The sequence below is a fragment of the Macaca thibetana genome, chromosome 19 (genome assembly GCF_024542745.1).
Source record: "Macaca thibetana thibetana isolate TM-01 chromosome 19, ASM2454274v1, whole genome shotgun sequence".
Classification (NCBI taxonomy): Eukaryota; Metazoa; Chordata; class Mammalia; order Primates; family Cercopithecidae; genus Macaca; species Macaca thibetana.
The window spans coordinates 27,194,207-27,214,285 of NC_065596.1; the positions used below are offsets into that span (position 1 = coordinate 27,194,207).

General features: G+C 48.1%; 1 protein-coding gene across 41 annotated transcripts in view; it reads left to right on the plus strand.

The window, feature by feature from the left end:
- Positions 1-20,079, plus strand: part of CALM3 (calmodulin 3) — a 203,052-nt gene that overhangs the window by 113,393 nt on the left and 69,580 nt on the right. Inside the window, exon 1 of one of the 41 annotated variants that reach the window (XM_050772290.1) lies at positions 2,326-2,329. The exons of 36 other annotated variants lie outside the window; for them this stretch is intronic. The gene's annotated coding sequence lies outside the window, so the exon portion shown is untranslated. Of the gene's footprint in view, positions 1-2,325; positions 2,330-6,967; positions 6,972-10,194; positions 10,199-10,447; positions 10,452-12,377; positions 12,382-20,079 lie in introns of those variants that run through there. 4 more of the 41 variants (XM_050772305.1, XM_050772267.1, XM_050772311.1 and 1 more) reach the window with 4 other exon arrangements.

Sequence of the window (20,079 nt, forward strand, 5' to 3'; positions counted from 1 at the left end):
TGAACCTGGGAGGCGGAGCTTGCAGTGAGCCGAGGTTGCGCCACTGCACTCCAGCCTGGGCAACAGAGCGAGCGAGACTCCATCAAAAAAAATTAGCTGATTATGTTGGCAGGTTTCTGTAATCCCAGCTACTCAGGAGGCCGAGGTGGGAGGATTGCTTGAGCCTGCCAGGTCGAGGCTGCAGTGAGCCATGACTGAGCCCTTGCACTCCAGCCTGGATGACAGATTAACACCCTGCATCAAAAAAAAAAAAAAAAAAAAGGATAGACCATGAACCCCAAGCCCTGTGCACAGAAGATATTACAGGGACCAGCCAGGCAGGGACATCAGGAGCCCCAACATGTCCTGCCCAGTCCCACCCTGGGCTTTTCCCCTGGAATCATGATATCTTCTTAGGCAGAGATGAGCCTATGACTCACCAAGCCACTGCCTCTAAGGTTCCAACGGAAACAGCTGGAAGAAAGGGCGTAAAATGTTCAAGGCCGGGCGCGGTGGCTCACACCTGTAATCACAGCACTTTGGGAGACCAAGGCGGGTGGATCACATGAGGCCAGGAGTTCAAGACCAGCCTGGACAACATGGTGAAACCCTGTCTCTACTAAAAATACAAAAATTAGCTGGGCCTGATGGCATGCATTTGGAGTCCCAGCAACTCGGGAGACTGAGGTGGGAGGATCGCTTGAACCCAGGAGGCGGAGGTTGCAATAGGCCGAGATCGCGCCACTGCACTCCAGCCTGGGTGACAGAGTGAGAGACTCTGTCTCAAAAAAAAAAAAAAAAAAGTTGTTCGAAATTCTTCTCCCCCTCATTTTGTGTTTGAGAAAAATACAAGTGAATCTGCCTAACTGGAACTGGCACTATTGGAGCAAGGGTTCTCAAAGTGTGGTCTGGGGACCTCCAAGGGTTGTGAGGACATTCCAGCGTATCCATGAGATAAAAACCACTTTCAAAATACTAAATCATTATTTGTCTTTTCACTCTTACTCTCTTACCAGTGTTCAGTGGAATTTTCCAGAGGCTACATGCCGTACCATATTGCAGCTGGCTGAACCAGGAAGCAGGTCAAGGATTGTTGAGCCAGACATGAAAGTGAGTTGAAAAAACACCAAAATACTACAGTGCCACTCTTCTCACTAACTTTGTTTTGTTTTGGAAAATATATCTATTTTTAGGGGCAGGCAAGGTGGTTCACACCTGTAATCCCAGTACTTTGGCAGGCTAAGGCAGGAGGATTGCCTGAGTCCAGGAGTTCAAGACCAGCCTGGACAACATAAGGAGACTCCATCTCTACAAAAAATACAAAAAATTAGTCAGTTGTGGTGCCCCATGCCTGTAATACTAGCTACTGGGGAGGCTGAGGTAGGAGGATTGCTTGAACCTGGGAGGTTCGAGGTTGCAGTGAACCATGATCATGCCACTGCACTCCAGCCTGGGAGACAGAGTAAGACTCTGTCTCAAAAAAAAAAAAAAATTAATAAATAAATAAAAAATAAAAATCCTCGTTAAATATATATATATATATATATGTTATCCACATGAGTGTGTAACATGTTTGCTACTAGGCAGGACATTTTCGGGCTCCACATGCCCCTACTTGGGCCTGGGGCTCAAGGTCTATTCTTTTCTCTCTTTTTTTTTTTTTTTTTTTTTTTGAGACAAAGTCTTACTCTGTCACCCAGGCTGGAGTGCAGTGGCTCAATCATCATGGCTCACTATTTTTGAAAGGGTTAATAAATATCATATTCTTTTAATTTATGAGGGGAGATTCCTAGTAAATATCGACAGATACAACCCACATAAACAAACACTCTTTAGGGTCCTTGATAATTCTTAATAATTTGAGAGGTCCTGAGACCAAATAGTTGGAGAATATACATACTACAGAATATAACACAATGTTCCCTAGGGCCCCAAATAGAAAAAACGTTTTTCAGCCGGGCATGTGTGTGTGTATGTGTGTGTGTCTGTGTGTGTGTGTTTCTCCAGCAACTTACAATTGAATCATGGGAGTTAAGTGCACTGCAGACTCATCTCCCCTCCGTTGTCTTTCTGCTCCTCTTTTTTCAGCCTCACCAGCAGTGTTGCCAGGGAAACCAGATCAGCACATCCTCAACACAAAATCAATTTATCTCCCGTGTGTCTGGAGGGTGATGGCAGTTGTGCCTTTCAACACGTTTACATTCAAGGAGCTGTCGACTCCGCCTGCCTCCACGTCTTAAAAATGCTGTTTTATCTTCATCCCCTCTCCCATTCCTTTCCACTTTTCATTTTGTGATGGTTGTCCTTTTATTTTCATGTGTCTTGCAAAATGTGCATTGCTGTTTGGGGGCACCTAGGCTAAATTTGCATAACTTGTTTTCCATGATCTATCTCTTTTTGTTTCTCATGGTTTATTTATTTATTTTTATTTTTGCACTCAGCAGTAAGGTGTCTTAAGATTGATCCCACTTCTGGCCAGGCGCGGAGGCTCACGCCTGTAATCCCAGCACTTTGGGAGGCCAAGGCGGGTGGATCCGGAGGTCAGGAGATCGAGACCATCCTGGCGAACATGGTGAAACCCCATCTCTACTAAAAATACAAAAAAACTAGCCGGGCGAGGTGGCGGGCGCCTGTAGTCCCAGCTACTCGGGAGGCTGAGGCAGGAGAATGGCATAAACCCGGGAGGCGGAGCTTGCAGTGAGCTGACATCCGGCCACTGCACTCCAGCCTGGGTGACAGAGCAAGACTCTGTCTCAAAAAAAAAAAAAAAAAAAAAAAAAGAAAAGAAAACAACAACAACAACACAAAAACCCACTCTTGGGAGGAAACAGGTAGTGACCCAAGTTGACCAGGATCTGCTTTAAGACAAGGAATGAAGAGGTATCCAAAGACCTCCAAAGACCAGTGTATCCCAGGGGACCACATAAAAAATTGTTAAAATATTTTGTTAAATATTTTGCATAACTGGACCCTCGGGACACTAGCCTGAGAAGGAATTAATCAAGAGATGGCTGATGCCAGAAAAACCTTTTCCTTGGAAAAAGACGTTGGTTTAAGTTCAAGATCAGCCTCACGAGTAAAGCAGCAAGACATAAAAGTGTACATCTTTTTTTTTTCTTTCTTTTTTTTTTTTTGCTTTTGTTGCCTGGGCTGGAGCGCAATGGCGCAATCTCAGCTCACCGCAACCTCTGCCTCCCAGGTTCAAGCAATTCTCCTGCCTCAGCCTCGCAAGTAGCTGGGATTACAGGCAGGCGCCTCTACGCCCGGCTAATTTTGTATTTTTAGTAGAGACGGGGTTTCTTCACATTGGTCAGGCTGGTATCGAACTCCCGACCTCAGGTGATCCGCCTGCCTCAGCCTCCCAAAGTGCTGGGATTACAGGCGTGAGCCACCATGCCCGACTGAAAGTGTACATCTTTTTATGATTCCATTCGTATGAAGTTCTAGAACAGGCAAAACTATAACCCATGGCGGAAAAAAATCAGAGCAGTGCTTGCCTCTGGGGTTCAGGGACTGGCTGGAAAGGAACATGCAGGAACTTTCTCGGATGATGGGGTGTTCTCTATTTTTTCCTTTTCTGGGACAGGATCGCACTCTGTCACCCAGGCTGGAGTGCAGTGGCGTGATCTTGGCTCACATTGCAACCTCAGCCTCCCAGGATCAAGCAATTCTCCCACCTCAGCCTCCCGAGTAGCTGGGATGACAGACACACCACCACACCCAGCTAATTTTGGTATTTTTTTGTAGAAACAGCTTTTACCATGTTGCCCAAGCTAGTCTCAAACTCGTGGACTCAAGCAGTCCTCCCACCTCGGCCTCCCAAAGTGCTGGGATTACAGGCGTGAGCCACCACATCCAGCCTGAGTTCTGTATTTTGATAGGCATTTGATTTTTCAGAAGTATGTATTTGTCAAAACTCTGAATCTATACCTGAGATCTATGCATTTTGTGTGTATTTTACATTCTTCTGTCAAAAGAACAAACAATTAAACCTTAATGATATGAAGCATTAAAAGGGCAGTGGACAGATAATCTGCAATTTATTTTGAAATGCATAAAAAAAGATGGCTTCATGGATATGGGATACAGACACACCTGTGATATAGCAGGCATGATAAAATGTCAATGGTAGAATCTAGACAGTGTTTTGCTCTGTCGCCCAGGCTAGAGTGCACTGGCACAGTCATAGCTCAATACAGCCTCAAACTCCTGGAACTTGTATCGCATCATTTGTGCTGAATTCTATTGGTTCAACCAAGTCCTAAGGCTAGCCCAGGTTCAAGCTGAGGAGAAACAGATCCCATTTTGATGGGAAAGGTAGTGGGCTCAAAGGGGAGGAGAACTGATGGCAATCATCTTGGATACCATGCCCCACAGTGTGCCCTGTGGCAACAGCTGGCAGAGAAAAGACCTGAAGAGTCTAAATCTGTGTTTCTCTGGAATGGACAGAACCATCTCTGCCCCCAGACACCACGAGAGTATCAGCCAAGGACTCAGCTACGAGATGGGCACTTTTGTAACCCAGAGATGGCAGCAACAATGTTTACTATTTTTAACTCAAGGAGGATTAACACAGTTCCCAAATTCATGGTTATGGTTTCAGAGAGCAAGAATTTTTTTTTTTTTTTTGAGATGGAGTCTCGCTCTGTTGCCCAGGCTGGAGTGCAGTGGTGCAATCTCGGCTCACTGCAAGCACCGCCTCCCGGGTTCACGCCATTCTCCTGCCTCAGCCTCCCGAGTAGCTGGGACTACAGGCGTCCGCCACCGCGCCCGGCTAATTTTTTATATTTTTAGTAGAGACGGGGTTTCACCGTATTAGCCAGGATGGTCTCAATCTCCTGACCTTGCGATCCGCCCACCTCAGCCTCCCAGACAGCAGGATTTTCTTTTCTTTTTGTTGTTGTTTTTGGTTTTTTTTGGCAGAGTTTCACTCTGTCACCCAGCCTGGAGGGCATATTGATGTGATCTCCACTCACTGCAATCTCCGCCTCTCAGTTTCAAGCAATTCTCTTGACTCAGCCTCCCAAGGAGCTGGGATTACAGGTGCGTGCCACCATGCCCGACTAATTTTTGTATTTTTAGTAGAGTTTCGCCGTGTTGGTCAGGCTGGTCTCAAACTTCTGACCTCAAGTGATCCACCCACCTCGGCCTCCCAAAGCACTGGGATTACAAGCATGAGCCACCGCACCCAGCCCGGACGGCAGGATTTTCGAGGGAATCATCCCAGAAAACTGGAGTTTTGACTCCAAATTAGCCTTTACCTATCCCAGGGAGAGGACGAGGGAGGACATTCTTGGTTCTGAGTGGAGAGCTGTGGGGTGGGGCAGGGGCATACAAGAGCTGGGGACGGGGTTGGGTGGGGGACGGGTATTTGCAGTGCTGTTGCCTGGTCTCACCCCACCCCCAGCCCCCGCTGTCACTTACAACCTTCGGCCGGTTAATTACCAGTTGGTGCCTTCATTTATGTACCTGAAAATAGGCATCTCATTCTCTTAGCATCGTCAAGAAGATGGAAGGCTTGTTGCCTCCTAGAGCAGGCCTCCCAGCGAGGCCTGCATGGAACTCAGCAAGTCCAATAAACTTTTATTAATCAGCGCTAGTCACCGCCAGCCCACCTCACACCTGACTGTGACCCCCTCGTGGGAGAGGGGAGGTGTAGAGACCACTGCAAGCCTCAGGACGGTGAACTCTCCCAGGCCAGCACCTCAGGCCCCTAGCGATCCGTTCCACTCACTCCCGTTGTTCTCTTGGCCCTTGCTCCGCCACACCCCGCTTTCCCCCTGCCTGGGGCTTGTAGGGTGGGGGAGAGGGGGCAACAATTGGCAGTCGCCCAGGCACAGACTCTAGAGTCACATGAATGGGGTTTGAGTCAAGTCAGACTGCCTGTGTTCAGATTCCAGCGCTATATGACCCTAAGCAAGGCATGTACCATCTCTGGGCCTCAGTTTCCCCACCTGTAAAATGTGCACAGTAAGAGCGCCTAAATTTGTGTTAAAGCCATCTCAGCACTTCAAACAGTGCCTGTAATATAGTAAGAGCTACAAAAATAATAGTTATTGTTGTAATGAATACGGGCGAACTTTTTTTTTTTTTTTTTTTTTGAGACAGTCTCGCTCTGTGCCCCAGGCTGGAGTGCAGTGGTGCCATCTTGGCTCACTTCAAGCTCCGCCTCCTGGGTTCACGCCATTCTCCTGCCTCAGCCTCCCGAGTAGCTGGACTACAGGCGCTCGCCACCACGCCCGGCTTTTTTTTTTTTTTTTCCCCTGTATTTTTAGTAGAGACGGGGTTTCACTGTGTTAGCCAGGATGGTCTCGATCTCCTGACCTCGTGATCTGCCTGCCTCGGCCTCCCAAAGTGCTGGGATTACAGGTGTGAGCCACTGTGCCAAGCCAAGTATCTTTTTATCTTTTGTATCTTTAGTAGACAATTTTAATATATTTTGTATCTTTAGTAGATACAAAAGATATCTCCTCTATCTTTAGTACCTAATCCTTTAGTGGAACCCGGGTTTCACCATATTGGCCAGGCTGTTCTCCAACTCCTGATGAGTGATCTGCCGGCCTTTGGCCTCCCAACGTGCTGGGATTACAGATGTGAACCACCGCGTCCAGTCACACTGTACATATTCTTCTGCATCTTTTCTTACTTTGTCATGAAAACCCATAGTCAGTGGTTCCCAATCTGGCTGCACTTCTGGAATCACTTAGGGGAAGCTTTGCAAAACACTGATGCCCTAGCTCCACTCCCAGGGACTCTGATTCCGTTGTTTTGGGGTGTGGCCTGAAGACTGGGGTCTTTCAGCACTCCCGGGTGATTCTAACATACACGCCAGGCTGAGGACAACTAGGCCGAGGCACAGGGCCAGACGGTTCTGGGATGATTTGATTCTCACCCGGAAAGCACAGAGCTGGCGCTATAGACAGCGGCCCTGCAGCGCCCCCTGGTGGAGAACACCCCCGCCGCGGCTCTTGCGGGTCTTGCCCGGCTGGGGGTGGCGGGGAGGAGGTCGCCTGTCATCTGCGGAACTCTCCTTCCTCCCTCCTAGCTGGGTGTCTCAGGCGTTCCTCTCCCTGCTTGAACTACCGGAGGTGCTTGAGTCCCTGGGGATGATGTTGTAGGGACCAGCGCGACATCGGGTCTAACCCGTCGGAGGGACAAGAGGGTGGCGATCAGAGGGCTCGACAGACAGGGTTCGAGCTCTTCCTCACCTCTGAGCCTCAGTTTCCTCCTTTGAGAAATGGGATGAAAATTTGACTTCATGTTGGTCCTCAATGTCAGCCCCCAGAAGGCGCCCGCCCGACTTCCACCAGGGGGCCAGAACCTGAACAAGAGTGGGGACAGTTAAGTGAGGAAGTGTGATTTATAAAAATGTAAATGTTTTCTATTTATTTATATATGTATCTAGAGATGGAGTCTGGCTCTGTCGCCCAGGCTGGAGTGCAGTGGCCTGATCTCAGCTCACTGCAAGCTCAGCCTCCCAGGCTCAAGTCATCCTCCCACCTCAGCCTCCTGCCCCACTGGAACTACAGGCGGGCGCCAACAGGCTCAGCTGATTTTTGTATTTTTAGTAGAGACGGGGTTTCACCATGTTGGGCAGGCTGGTCTCAAACTCTTGACCTCAAGTGATCTGCCTGCCTTGGCCTCCCAAAGTGCTGGGATTACAGGCGTGAGCCATGTTTTCCATTTAAAATCCTCGTTTTAGTTTGCAATCCTCTCCCACTCTTTCTTTGGTTTTATGTTTTCCTTTCTTTACATTGGTTTCATTTCTGTGTTTGTTTTTACTTATTTTGCATTTATTTGGTTTTGGCTATATGAGAAGATGGCAAACCTGTATTTGGAAGTCCCCAGTATGTGACGATTATACTGAAGGTGACATCCAAAATTTGGGAGCATGCTGAGGATGGGTCCTTACAGAGACTGAGAGCAGGGGTTGTCAGGTTCAAGGTGTGGCCGTGGGCTCCTGTCAGTTAGTGTCATAGTCACACTAATATGCACATACCTACACACACAGACTTACACAAGAGCCAACACACTCACAAAACACACACTCGATCATTGTTGCGGGAAGTCGGGGATCCCGAACAGAGGGACCAGCTGAAACCACGGCGGAAGAACATAAATTGTGAAGATTTCATGGACATTTATTAGTTCCCCAAATTAATACTTTTATAATTTCTTATGCCTGTCTTTACTGCAATCTCTGAACATAAATTGTGAAGATTTCATGGACACTTATCACTTCTCCAATCAATACCCTTGTGATTTCCTATGCCTGTCTTTACTTTAATCTCTTAATACCATCATCTTCTTCATAAACTGAAGAGGATAAATGTCGCCTCAGGACCCTGTGATGATTATGTCAACTGCACAAATTGTTCATAGAGCATGTGTGTTTGAACAATATGAAATCTGGGCATCTTGAAAAAAAAAACAGGGTAACAGCGATGTTCAGGAAACACCAGAGATAAGACTTCTGGCTGCCGGTGAGCCGGACAGAACAGAGCCATATTTCTCCTATTGGTCATGCTCACACTCCTAGTCACACTCTAACACACACATCCAGATACACCCACACGTTCACACACAGACACACTTGCACATCCAGCATACCCAGATTCACACACCTTTGCACACTCACACACGCCACACCCATTGAAACCCTCTCACATGTCCACACACCGTCACCCCTGACGCTGACACTCACACACACACACACACACACACACACACACACACACACCCTCCCCTAGTCCACCCCTAATCCTGGCCACACAAATGCCCATTCTTTCTCCCCAGGATGGGGCCAAATGGTGTTTTCTTGGTCATCCTTGGCCAACCTGGCGGCCTGTCCCAGGCGGCAGGACTTACTGGAATCTCTGGGCTGTGGTGTGCACATGGGCACTCCAGATGGGGCCCCCAGTGAGGAAGGCCTGAATGAGGTGGGGCATCTGGCTGGAGACCATCCTTTCCTCCCTTAGACCATGAGCGGGTAAGGCCTTCCCTCTCCTCCGAGCCAGGGGCTTCACTTTGGTATTCCCCCTACACCCATGGCCCCACCCCTTATACAGGCGCCTCCTTATCCCCCTCTCAGCCTCAGGTCTCCCATCCCCAGTCTTCCCCCATCCCACGCATTTCGCCCATGGCAGCACAAATTTGCCCCTGCTCCTCCCCCTGCCCGGAACCTGCCATGGCTCCCCAGTCCCCTCAAGACAACGCCCAGCCCTTCACCACGTGCTCCAGATCTGGAAAGAAAGCTCTGGCCAACCCTTCTCCCTGGTTTCATCCAGCCTCAAGCACCTGGACTGGGCCGGGTGCCCCCTTGGGGTTGTCAGTTCTCTCCCCCTCACTGGACTTTGAGTCCCAAGAGGGCAGGTCCAGTATTGTCATGGTCACTGCTGGGTCTCCAGCATGGAGAAGGATCTCGAGAAGGTTTATTAAACAAAAGAATGGGCCGTGCGCCGTCGCTCACGCCTATAATCCCAGCACTCTGTGAGGCATAGGCTGGTGGATTACCTGAGGTCAGGAGTTTGAGACCAGCCTGGCCAACACGGTGAAACTCTGTCTCTACTAAAAATACAGAAATGAGCCGAGTGTGGTGGCGCACACCTGTCGTCCCAACTACTCGGGAAGCTGAGGCAGGAGAATCGCTTGAACCCAGGAGGTGGAGGTTGCAGTGAGGCAAGATCAAGCCATGGCACTCCAGCCTGGGTGGTGACAGAGCGAGACTCGGTCTCACAAAAAAAAAAAAAAAAAAAAAGAATGAATTCACGTAACTCTGTTTAACAAAGGGTGAATGCATTTTCCTTTTCCCGGAGCGGTGGCTCCTCATGCCCACTAGAGGGCAGAAAAAATCTAGAATTCAATGCATCTGCCACATGTCCTAAACCATCCCCCCTCCACCCCCACCTAAGGAGAAAGGAATAACAGCAACATGAATAACTGCTAACGTCAGCCCTACTGCATGTCAGGCCCCTGCTAAGTGCTCCACACACCTGATCTCTAAATCAACCGCTAGATGAGACCTAGCCAAGGTAGAGGAGGAGGAAAGCAAGGATCAGGGAGGGTGTTTAATTTTCTCAAGTCGCACAGCATCCAAGCTGCAGGTAAACTTCCAGCTCAAGCTTCTGTGGCTTCACAGCTCTTTGTCCTGTTTTTGGCGAAGTTTCTCAAAACAGAGAGTGGTGACTGGGTGTTAGACTCCTTGATGAGGATGGAGGGGGGCAGCTCGTGCAAAGGGGGCCTCTAGCCAGGCAGCCCTCCCCACTGCCACTGCCCGGGGAGCCTGCCTGCTTTAGGGCAGATTCTTCATAGCCCGCTTTAGGGCAGATTCTTCATAGCTCTAGGGGCTAACCTCTCAAAGTGTCACAGCAGCCCAGGGATGCGGGTTCTATTAATTTATCCCTGTGATACAGATTAGGAAACTGAAGCTCAGGAAAAGTGAGGGAGCTGTCCTGGGTCACGAAGCATGGGGGTGGCAGAAGTGAGATTTACCCTGCCTTAGCCAGGGCAGGGCACAGAGACTTCAAATGCCAGGAGGAAATGGAACTCCTTCCCCAGAAGGGAAAGGAACTACAGGGTGAGGATCTGGGAGGGGCGAACAAGACCCATTTTCTGATGAGGAAACGGCAGGCTTTTGTAGGTCTGTATCCCAGGTTCAGGGGCGCCCAGGGAACCTCAAGGTCTTGGAAATTCTTATTTTAAAAAGACTCTGAGGGTCAGGTGCCACTGGCTCACGCCTGTAATCCCAGCACTCTGGGAGGCCAAGGCAGGTGGATTGCCTAAGATCAGGAGTTTGAGACCAGCCTGGCCAACACCGCAAAACCCCATCCCTACTAAAACTACAAAAATTAGCTGGGCATGGTGACGCACACCTGTAGTCCCAACTACTGGGGAAGCTGAGGCAGGAGAATCTCCTGAACCTGGGAGGCGGCGGTTACGGTGAGCTGAGATCACGCCATTGCACCCCAGTCTGGGTGACAGAGCAAGACTCTGTCTCAAAAAAACAAAAACACAACAAAACAAAACTGAAGGGTGCAGACTGAGGAAAAGGGAAGGAACAGTTTAACTGTGCACCTATTAGAAAAAACAATCTAGGTCCCTTTGGGGAGGCTGGAAAAAATGTCCAGGTAATAGTAAGTGAAGAAGAAAAAAATCATTGGAGAAAAACGTACATAGAATGAGTCCATTTTGGTTACATAAATAAATTCATAAAGCTAACATTTATTGCCTCCTAAGACAGGCCAGGGATTGTCTGAATATTTTACAAGGGCTTTTGTCACTAATCCCATAACTCTGAATGATTCCCATTTTACAGGCGCAGAGGTTGCACGGAGCCCAAGAATGGTGAAGTGAGATGGCAAATCAAGGTCTTCTGAGCCCAGAGCCCAGGCTCTCAACCCCTGTGCCCTGGTGCAGATCGCCCAAACTTGCTCAACGCACCAGCCATCATTTTTCCATAGCACCCCAAATAAATACCTAATTGTTCAATTCCTCATCGGGTGAGGTCTAAACAACCTAAGTATTTATGTCCTAAGAACTTAGTAGCCATGGCTGGGTGCAGTGGCTTGGCCTGTAATCCCAGCTCTTTGGGAGGCAAGGCAGACGGATCACTTTAGGTCAGTAGTTCGAGACCAGCCTGGACAACATAGTGAAACCCAGGTGTGGTGGTGGGCCCTGTAATCCCAGCTACTCAGGAGGCTGAGGCAGGAGAGTTGTTTGAACTGGGAGCCGGAGGTTGCAGTGAGCCAAGAATGCACCACTGCACTCCAGCCTGGGTGACAGAGCAAGACTTCATCTCAAAAATAATAATAATTAACTTTTTTCAATTTATATGATGAAAATATTTGATATGATGAGGAGACAAGTTTTCAAAAACACTTCTGGTGGCATCAAAACAAAGTTTGAAGTCCTCTATCCTGGCGCCTTGCATTTTTTTTTTTTTTTTTTTTTTTTTTGAGATGGGGTCTCGCCCTGTCGCCCAGGCTGGAGTGTAAAGGCACAATCTCAGCTCACTGCAACCTCTGCCGCCCAGATTCAAGCAATTCTCCTGCCTCAGCCTCCCAAGTAGCTGGGATTACAGGAGTACGCCACCACGCCCAGCTAATTTTTGTGTGTGTCTTTAGTAGAGACGGGGTTTCACCATGTTAGCCAGGCTGGTCTCAAATTCCTGACCTCATGATCCGCCCACCTGGGCCTCCCAAAGTGCTGAGATTACAGGTGTGAGCCACCGCGCCCAGCTGGGCCTTGCATTTTCTATAAATGTTCTTACTTAGTTTAAAGTGAGACGGGAACGCAGGACCCAGTCCTGGGAGGAAATGAAGTCTCAGAGGGAACTGGCAGGAAAAGTTTATCAAGACCACAGTGATTAAGCCAAGGTCACGGAAAGGGTTGGGGAGGGCGGGGCAGGCTCCACCTTTTGAGCAGGGCAGTGGGGAACTCTCCCAGCCATCTCTGCACCCCACAGGGAGAGTCACACATGAACGCGCATGTGTACAATGAGACCGTCTGCCATACGAATGGCATCGTATTCTATGCGCTGAGGACTACCGTAACAAACTATCACAGAATGGGAGGCTTCAATGACAGAAATTAACTTTTTCACAATTCTGGAGGCCAGAAGTCCAAAATCAAGATGTTGGCTAGGTTGGTGTCTCCTGAGGCCTCTCTCCTTGGCTGTGCAGACAGTCGTCTTCTCCCTGTATCCTCACATGGTCTTCCCTCTGCTTGGGGCTGTGTCCTGGTCTCCTTTTTTTTTTTTTTTTTTTTGAGACGGAGTCTCACTCTGTCGCCCAGGCTGGACTGCAGTGGCCAGATCTCGGCTCACTGCAAGCTCCGCCTCCCGGATTTACGCCATTCTCCTGCCTCAGCCTCCCGAGTAGCTGGGACTACAGGCACCCGCCACCTCACCTGACTAGTTTTTTTGTATTTTTTTAGTAGAGACGGGGTTTCACCGTGTTAGCCAGGATGGTCTCGATCTCCTGACCTCGTGATCCGCCTGTCTCGGCCTCCCAAAGTGCTGGGATTACAAGCTTAAGTCACTGCACCCGGCCTCCTTTTCTTATAAGGACACCAGTCAGACTGGATTAAGTGCCCACCCATGGGACCTCATTTTACCTTTTTTTTTTTTTTTTTTTTTTTTTTGTTTTTAGCCAAAGTTTCGCTCTTATTGCCCAGGCTGGAGTACTATGGCATGATCTCGGCTCACTGCAACCTCTGCCTCCCAAGTTCAAGCAATTCTCCTGCCTCAGCCTCCCAAGTAGCTGGGATCACTGGCATGCACCGCCAAGCCAGGCAAATTTCGTATTTTTAGTAGAGATGGGGTTTCACCATCTTGGGCAGGCTGGTCTCGAACTCCTGACCTCAGATGATCTGCCCGTCTCCGCCTCCCAAAGTGCTGGGATTACAGGTGTGAGTCACCACCACACCCAGCCTCATTTTACCTTAATTATCTCTTTAAAGACCCCCATCTCCAAATACAGTCACATTCAGAGGCACTGGGGGTTAAAACTTCAACATACGAATTTGGAGATGGCGATAGCATAGTATATGGTAGCTCTACGTTAAACTTCCAGAGGAAGTGTGGCCACAGGTAACTCTTTAACAGAAACTTGCCTGTGTTTTCTTTGTACTCATTCTGCCTTCTGGAGAATTCCTAGGAACCAGGACAAAGGTAGCTAGGCACAGTGGCACATGATTGCAGCCAAAGCTACTCAAGAGGCTGAGATGAAGACTGCCTTGAGCCCTGGAGTCCAGCCTGGGCTACACAGCAAGACCCCACCTCTAAAAAAAAACAAAGACGAAGCTAATCTACAAACTGTTCTCAAATGTAAAAACATGGAGGCTGGGCATGGTGGCTCATGCCTGTAATCCCCAGGCTAAGGTGGGAGGATTGCCTGAGGCCAAGAGTTTGAAACCAGCCTGGGCAACATACGGAGACCCATCTCTATAAAAATAAAAAAATTAGCCAGGTGTGGTGGCGCATGCCTTTGGTCACAGCTACTTGGGATATTGAGGTGGGAGGATCACGTGGGTCCCGGAGCTTGAGGCTGCAGTGAGCTGTGATCGCACCACTACAGCCTGGGTGTTTGAGTGAGACCCTGTCTCAAAAAAAAAAAAAAAAAAAAAAAAAAAAAAAAGACATGATAGAAATATTTAACAATTACTTGACTTGATTTACTATGAAATACTTAATGATGCATTAGTTAACTGTGATTTTGCCAGTTTCTTCTGTATTTTGAAACCGATACTTTTTTTCTAGCTCAAAAATTTTTGGAAGGTGCTTAAGAAATAACTGTTCCTCCCCACTGGGCCTGTGGAGACTTGTAGACAAAGTACTAAAGTAACTCAGCACAAATGTGCAAAGTCTGTAAATTTGGGTCTTTGATTTTCATAGCTGTGAAGAGCTCAGCATGACTCTTGGTGGTTAAGAGGCAAATTTTGCTATATTTCCTCTTCCTGCTGCAGCTGAACTATTAATAAAATCATCCTAAACAGCTTTCCTGAAATGCAAAAATAAGCCAAGATGTCTATTTTGTGGATTTTAAGAATTATTATTATATGTATAAGCACAGGAAAAAACAAACCTGGTAGGACCTGCACCAAAAGGTTAGCAGGGTTCCTCTCTGGGCTGGGGGCTTAAGGGAGGGGTGTCTGCTTCAGCCAAATATTGCTGTTCACAACCCTCTTGAGTTTAGTGGCTTCCAACAATGACTTACTAGGATTCAGAGGGCTGACTGCATGGTTCTGCTGCTAGTCTCTCCCTCGGTCACTTGTGTGGCTACTGTCGGCCGCTAATGGGCTGGTTCTCCCCGACGTGGTCTCTCTGCATTCACCTGGGCTTTCACTATTTCATAACCCAACTTCAGCTTCCTTGCAAGATGGCGGCTGGCATCCAAGTGAACGAAAGTGGGAGCCACCTGGCCTCTTAAGGCCTAGGCTTGAAATTGACACATCACTCTGCTACATTCTATTGGTCAAAACAAGTCACGAGGCCTGCCCAGAATGAAGGGGAGGGGAAGTAGACGCCCCAGTGGTGGGAGGAGTGATGCGTGTGTAGAGGGAAGGGAGGAACTGTTGGCAGCCATCTTTGAAGGCCACTGACCTCCGTGTCTTTCTTTCTGTGTTTACTAGTATGCCTAGAATAATAATACCGCCTAGAATATTACATAATAATGCTTAGATTATAGAAAATTAATACCAGACTTTTTTTATGATGAAAAATATATTTTTAAAAATAATGTAATAAATTGTGGGAAACTTGGTGGTTGGACCAAGAATCTACAGAAATAAGTGAAAGCTGGCTGGGCGAGGTGGCTCACGCCTGTAATCCCAGCACTTTGGGAGGCTGAGGTGGGCAGATCACTTGAGATCAGGGGTTCGGGATCAGCCTTGGCTAACATAGTGAAAACCGTCTCTACTAAAAATACAAAAATTAGCCAGGCATGGTAGCAGGCACCTGTAATTCCAGCTACTTGGGACGCTGAGGTGGGAGAATCGCTTAAACCCGGGAGGCAGAGGTTGCAGTGAGCCAAGATCGCACCACTGCGCTCCAGTCTGGGCAACAGAGTGAGATTCTGTCTCCAAAAATAAAAAATAAAAAAGTAAAAACCAAATTCTTGAATTAAGGCTTAATTGGGCTGAAGGGTTTGTGGAAAGCTGAGGTCAGACTGTACCAGTCCTTTCGGGCTCTGTTGGGGGTTTATGCTGAGAACATCGGGGGCAATGGAACTTCCTAGGAGAGGGGAAGGGCACATCCACCCGCCGTCTGGGAAAGAAACCTCTGCTGGTGTTCTAGGGTGCTGAGCTTTAGCTGGGGTAAACGTGGGGAAGATGAGAGGACTGCAGGCTAGCGAGCCACATGAGAGGGAAGGGAAAGCCCAGGACAAGGCCTCCACCATGACAGAAGGAGGAGGCTTGGGATAAGGGGACAATGTCACAGTGTTAGATCCAGTGAAGGTTTTCGTGTAATCCCCAATATGGCAATAGATTTCTCTCTCTCTCTTTTTTTTTTTTTTTTTTTTTTTTTTTTTTTTTTTTTTTTTTTTTTGGTTTTTGAGATGGAGCCTCGCTCTGTGGCCCAGGCTGGAGTGCAATGGGATGATCTCGGCTCACTGCAACTTCTGCCTCCCAGGTTCAAGGGATTCTCCTGCCTCAGCCTCCCAAGTAGCTGGGATTATAGGTATGTACCACCATGCCTGGCTAATTTTTGTATTTATTTATTTATTTTATTTTGTTTTGTTTTGTTTTATTTTATTTTGAGATGGAGTCTCACTCTGTCGCCCAGGCTGGAGTGCAGTGGCGCGATCTCGGCTCACTGCAAGCTCCACCTCCCGGGTTCAGGCCATTCTCCTGCCTCAGCCTCCCGAGTAGCTGGGACTACAGGCGCCCGCCACCACGCCCAGCTAATTTTTTTGTATTTTTAGTAGAGACGGGGTTTCACCGTGTTAGCCAGGATGGTCTTGATCTCCTGATCTCGTGATCCGCCCGCCTCAGCCTCCCAAAGTGCTGGGATTACAGGCGTGAGCCACCGCGACTGGCCGATTTCTTATTTTTTATTACAGTAGTACTATATGCTCCTAGAGAGAATTCAGATCTAGATTCATTATAAAACCATTATGAAGAAAATAAGAATCAGCTAGAATTCTTCAAGCCAAAATATGGTCGCCCCTGTTGTTATTTGGTCGTATACTAATAACCTTCTGTTACATAGACACAGATTCAGATGTGGATAAGGATACAGATATGGATATAGATGTTGATAGAATACAGATATAACTGGGAATATAAATACCAATGTACATAAGGACATAGACATAAATGGAGACATAGATGTGTATCTGCATATAGTCAAGGATGTAAATGTAGACGGTAATAGACATATATGTTATAGTGAGTTGAATGGCACCACTCCTCAAAAATATGTTCTATGTCCTAATCTATGGAACCTGAGTGTGACCTTATTTACAAAAAGGGTCTTCGCGCCAGCCATGGTGGCTCACGCCTGTAATCCTAGCTACTCAGGAGGCTGAGGCAAGAGAATCGGGAGGCAGAGGTTGCAGTGAGCAGAGATCACACCACTGCGCTCCAGCCTGGACGATGGAGCGAGACTCTGTCCCTGTCCCGTCCCCTCCAAAAAAAGACATAGCAAAAGAAAAGACACAGAGAAGAGGAGAAGGCCAGAGACTGGAGCCAAGAGACATCAAGAACCAGCAGAAGCTGGAGGAGGCCAAGAAACGATTCTCCCCTAGAACCTTCAGAGCCAACATGGCCCTGCTGGCATCTTTGTTTTGAACATCTGGCCTCCGGAACTGTGAGAAAATAAGCGTCTGTTATTTTTAGCCACTAAGTTTGTGAGAATTTATGACAGCAGCTCTAGAAAATGAACACAGACATGGAGAGAGGGAGACTGATCTGAATGTAGATGGCGATGTGGATATAGTTGCAGATAGAGGATAAGTTACCAATAAGGATATAGCTGTCCATATGGTGTAGGTATGGATTAGGACAGAGCTGTGGGTGTAGACATGGATATAGACATAAACATCAATGTAGACTTAGATATTACTGTGGATATAGACGTAGAAGGAGATAAAACAGACCTTGAGTGGCCAGGCAAAGTGGCTCACGCCTATAATCCCAGCACTTTGGGAGGCTGAAGCAGGCGGATCACCTGAAGTCAGGAGTTCAAGACCAGCCTGGCCAACATGGTGAAACCCCATATCTACTAAAAATACAAAAATTAGCCAGGTGTGGTGGCGCACGCCTGTAGTCTCAGCTACTTAGGAGGCTAAGGCAGGAGACTCGCTTGAACCCAGGAGACGGAGGTTGCAGTGAGCCAAGATCACACCACTACACGCCAGCCTGGGTGACACAGCAAGACTCCATCTCAAAAAACAAACAAACAAACAAAAAACCAGACCTTGAGGAAACTGTGAGAAAGGAATGGGGTCACCTGGACTAACTGTGGACCATTGCCAACAGGAGGTCACAGCAGATGTCACAGACAGCCTCCTACAAATGCTCCACAGCTAAGCTCTTCAGGTCTTCTGGAAAATCCCAAATATCAGAAAGTGCTTTCTTGGTTGGGCACAGTGGCTAATGCCTGTAACGCCAACACCTTGGGAGGCCAAGACAGGAAGACTGCTTGAGGCCAGGAGTTCAAGACCAGCCTGGGCAACATAGCAACACCCTGTCTCTCTAAAAGAAACAAACAAACAAACAAAAACAAAAACAAAAAAAAAACCTTTCTTTCACGCTCCCAGCCATCCTTCCCTTTTCTAGTTTCTGGATAATCAATTTAATCAATTTGCCCCCTAAAATGTGAAAACACAACTCATTGTTTTCAGTCAAAAGTTGTATTTTTTTTTTTTTTTTTTTTTAACACAGAGTCTTGCTCTGTCGCCCAGGCTGGAGTGCAGTAGTGCAATCTCGGCTCACTGCAAGCTCCACTTCCCAGGTTCACGCCATTCTCCTGCCTCAGCCTCCTGAGTAGCTGGGACTACAGGCGCCCGCCACCACGACCGGCTAATTTTTTGTATTTTTAGCAGAGATAGGGTTTCACCGTGTTAGCCAGGATGGTCTTGATCTCCTGACCTCGTGATCCACCCACCTCGGCCTCCCAAAGTGCTGTGATTACAGGAGTGAGCCACCGCGCCCGGCTGTATTTTTCTTTTCTTTTTGAGACAGAGTCTTGCTCTGTTACCCAGACTGGAGTGCAATGGCGTGATTATGGCTCACTGTAACAGCCTTGTCCTCCCGGCCTCAAGTGATCCTCCCCTGTTAGTCTGCCAAGGAGCAGGGATTACAGGTGTGAGCCACTGCACCCAGCCTTCAGAATGAAGTTTTCTCTCCTTTCTCTTACCTTTCTCATATAAACCATGTTTTGATTTTGAACATTGACAACAGTCGTATGGCCATCTCCCTCCCCTATGCATGCCAATGTCCAAAACAAAATCAGATCCAATGAATAAATATTTAAAAGTTTGTTGTGGCTGGGCTGTAAACGCCTGGGAAGGTAGGACCTGGGCTATTTCAGTCCCCATCTAGGCAGGATCAACCCTGGTGAATGAATGTGGAGGGAAGAAAGGAAAAGAAAGGGAGGAAGGGAGAGAATAAGAGGGGGACGGAGGGTGGTGCCCTTTAAAATCAAAACCTCTGGTTTCATCTTTCTTCCCTAACTGGCTCCCCATGCCCACCAGAGGGCGCTCTGACCCAGCAAATTCCTCATACAGCAACAGCCTGTTCTTCACACAAAAGGGAATTATGAAAATAAGGATTGACACCAATAATCGATACTTAAAACCCTACTGTGGCCAGTACCTGTGCTAAATCTTCCACGTGCCTAACAACACAGCAACTCTGAGAATATCTTATAAATGAGGAAAGTGAGGCTCAGAGAGGTCATTTAACTTTCCCAGTGTCACACAGCACATAAGCTGCAGAGAAGCTTCCAGTTCTGGCCTTGGTGACCCCCCAGCCTTCCATTCCTTGGTCATACCCTTACGTGACCAACCCACAAGGCCCTCTGTACCTGGCCCTGCCACCTCCTCCCCAACCCCCATCCCGCTGCTCAGCCACACCCTTCCACCCCCAGCTCCTTAGACATCCTGTTCTCCATTTAGTCACTGGGATCTTAGCCCATTGGCTGCCTCAAAAGCACTTCTTCCCTTTCCCTACCCCCACCTCCCACAAATGGTCACCTCCTCCCTTCAGCTCAATGTCACCTCCTCTGAGTAAGCCTGTCCTGATCCAGGGTTAGCTCCAGCTCCTCCTACCCACCTCCCCTAAGAATCCAGGCTTTCCCTGCACTGCAGGAGGCAGGGCTTCAGTCATCATCGCGTCCTCAGAGCCCTGCACAGGCACTACAGAAAGACTGAATGAATGAATGAATGAATGAAGTCTACGGGGTTAAACCAATGAGCACTCAATGAGTGACATCCTCTCCCTCTCTCCCAACCAGAAGCTGAGACATTCTCCAACATATACCCACAGCCAAGAAGAGGAGATCCCGGACCTGCTAGCCAAGAATACATGCTTCAGGCTCCCAGGACCCCCAAAATTCATCCTGCTGAGGCTGTCGGGGGATGCTGCCAGGAGTCTGTT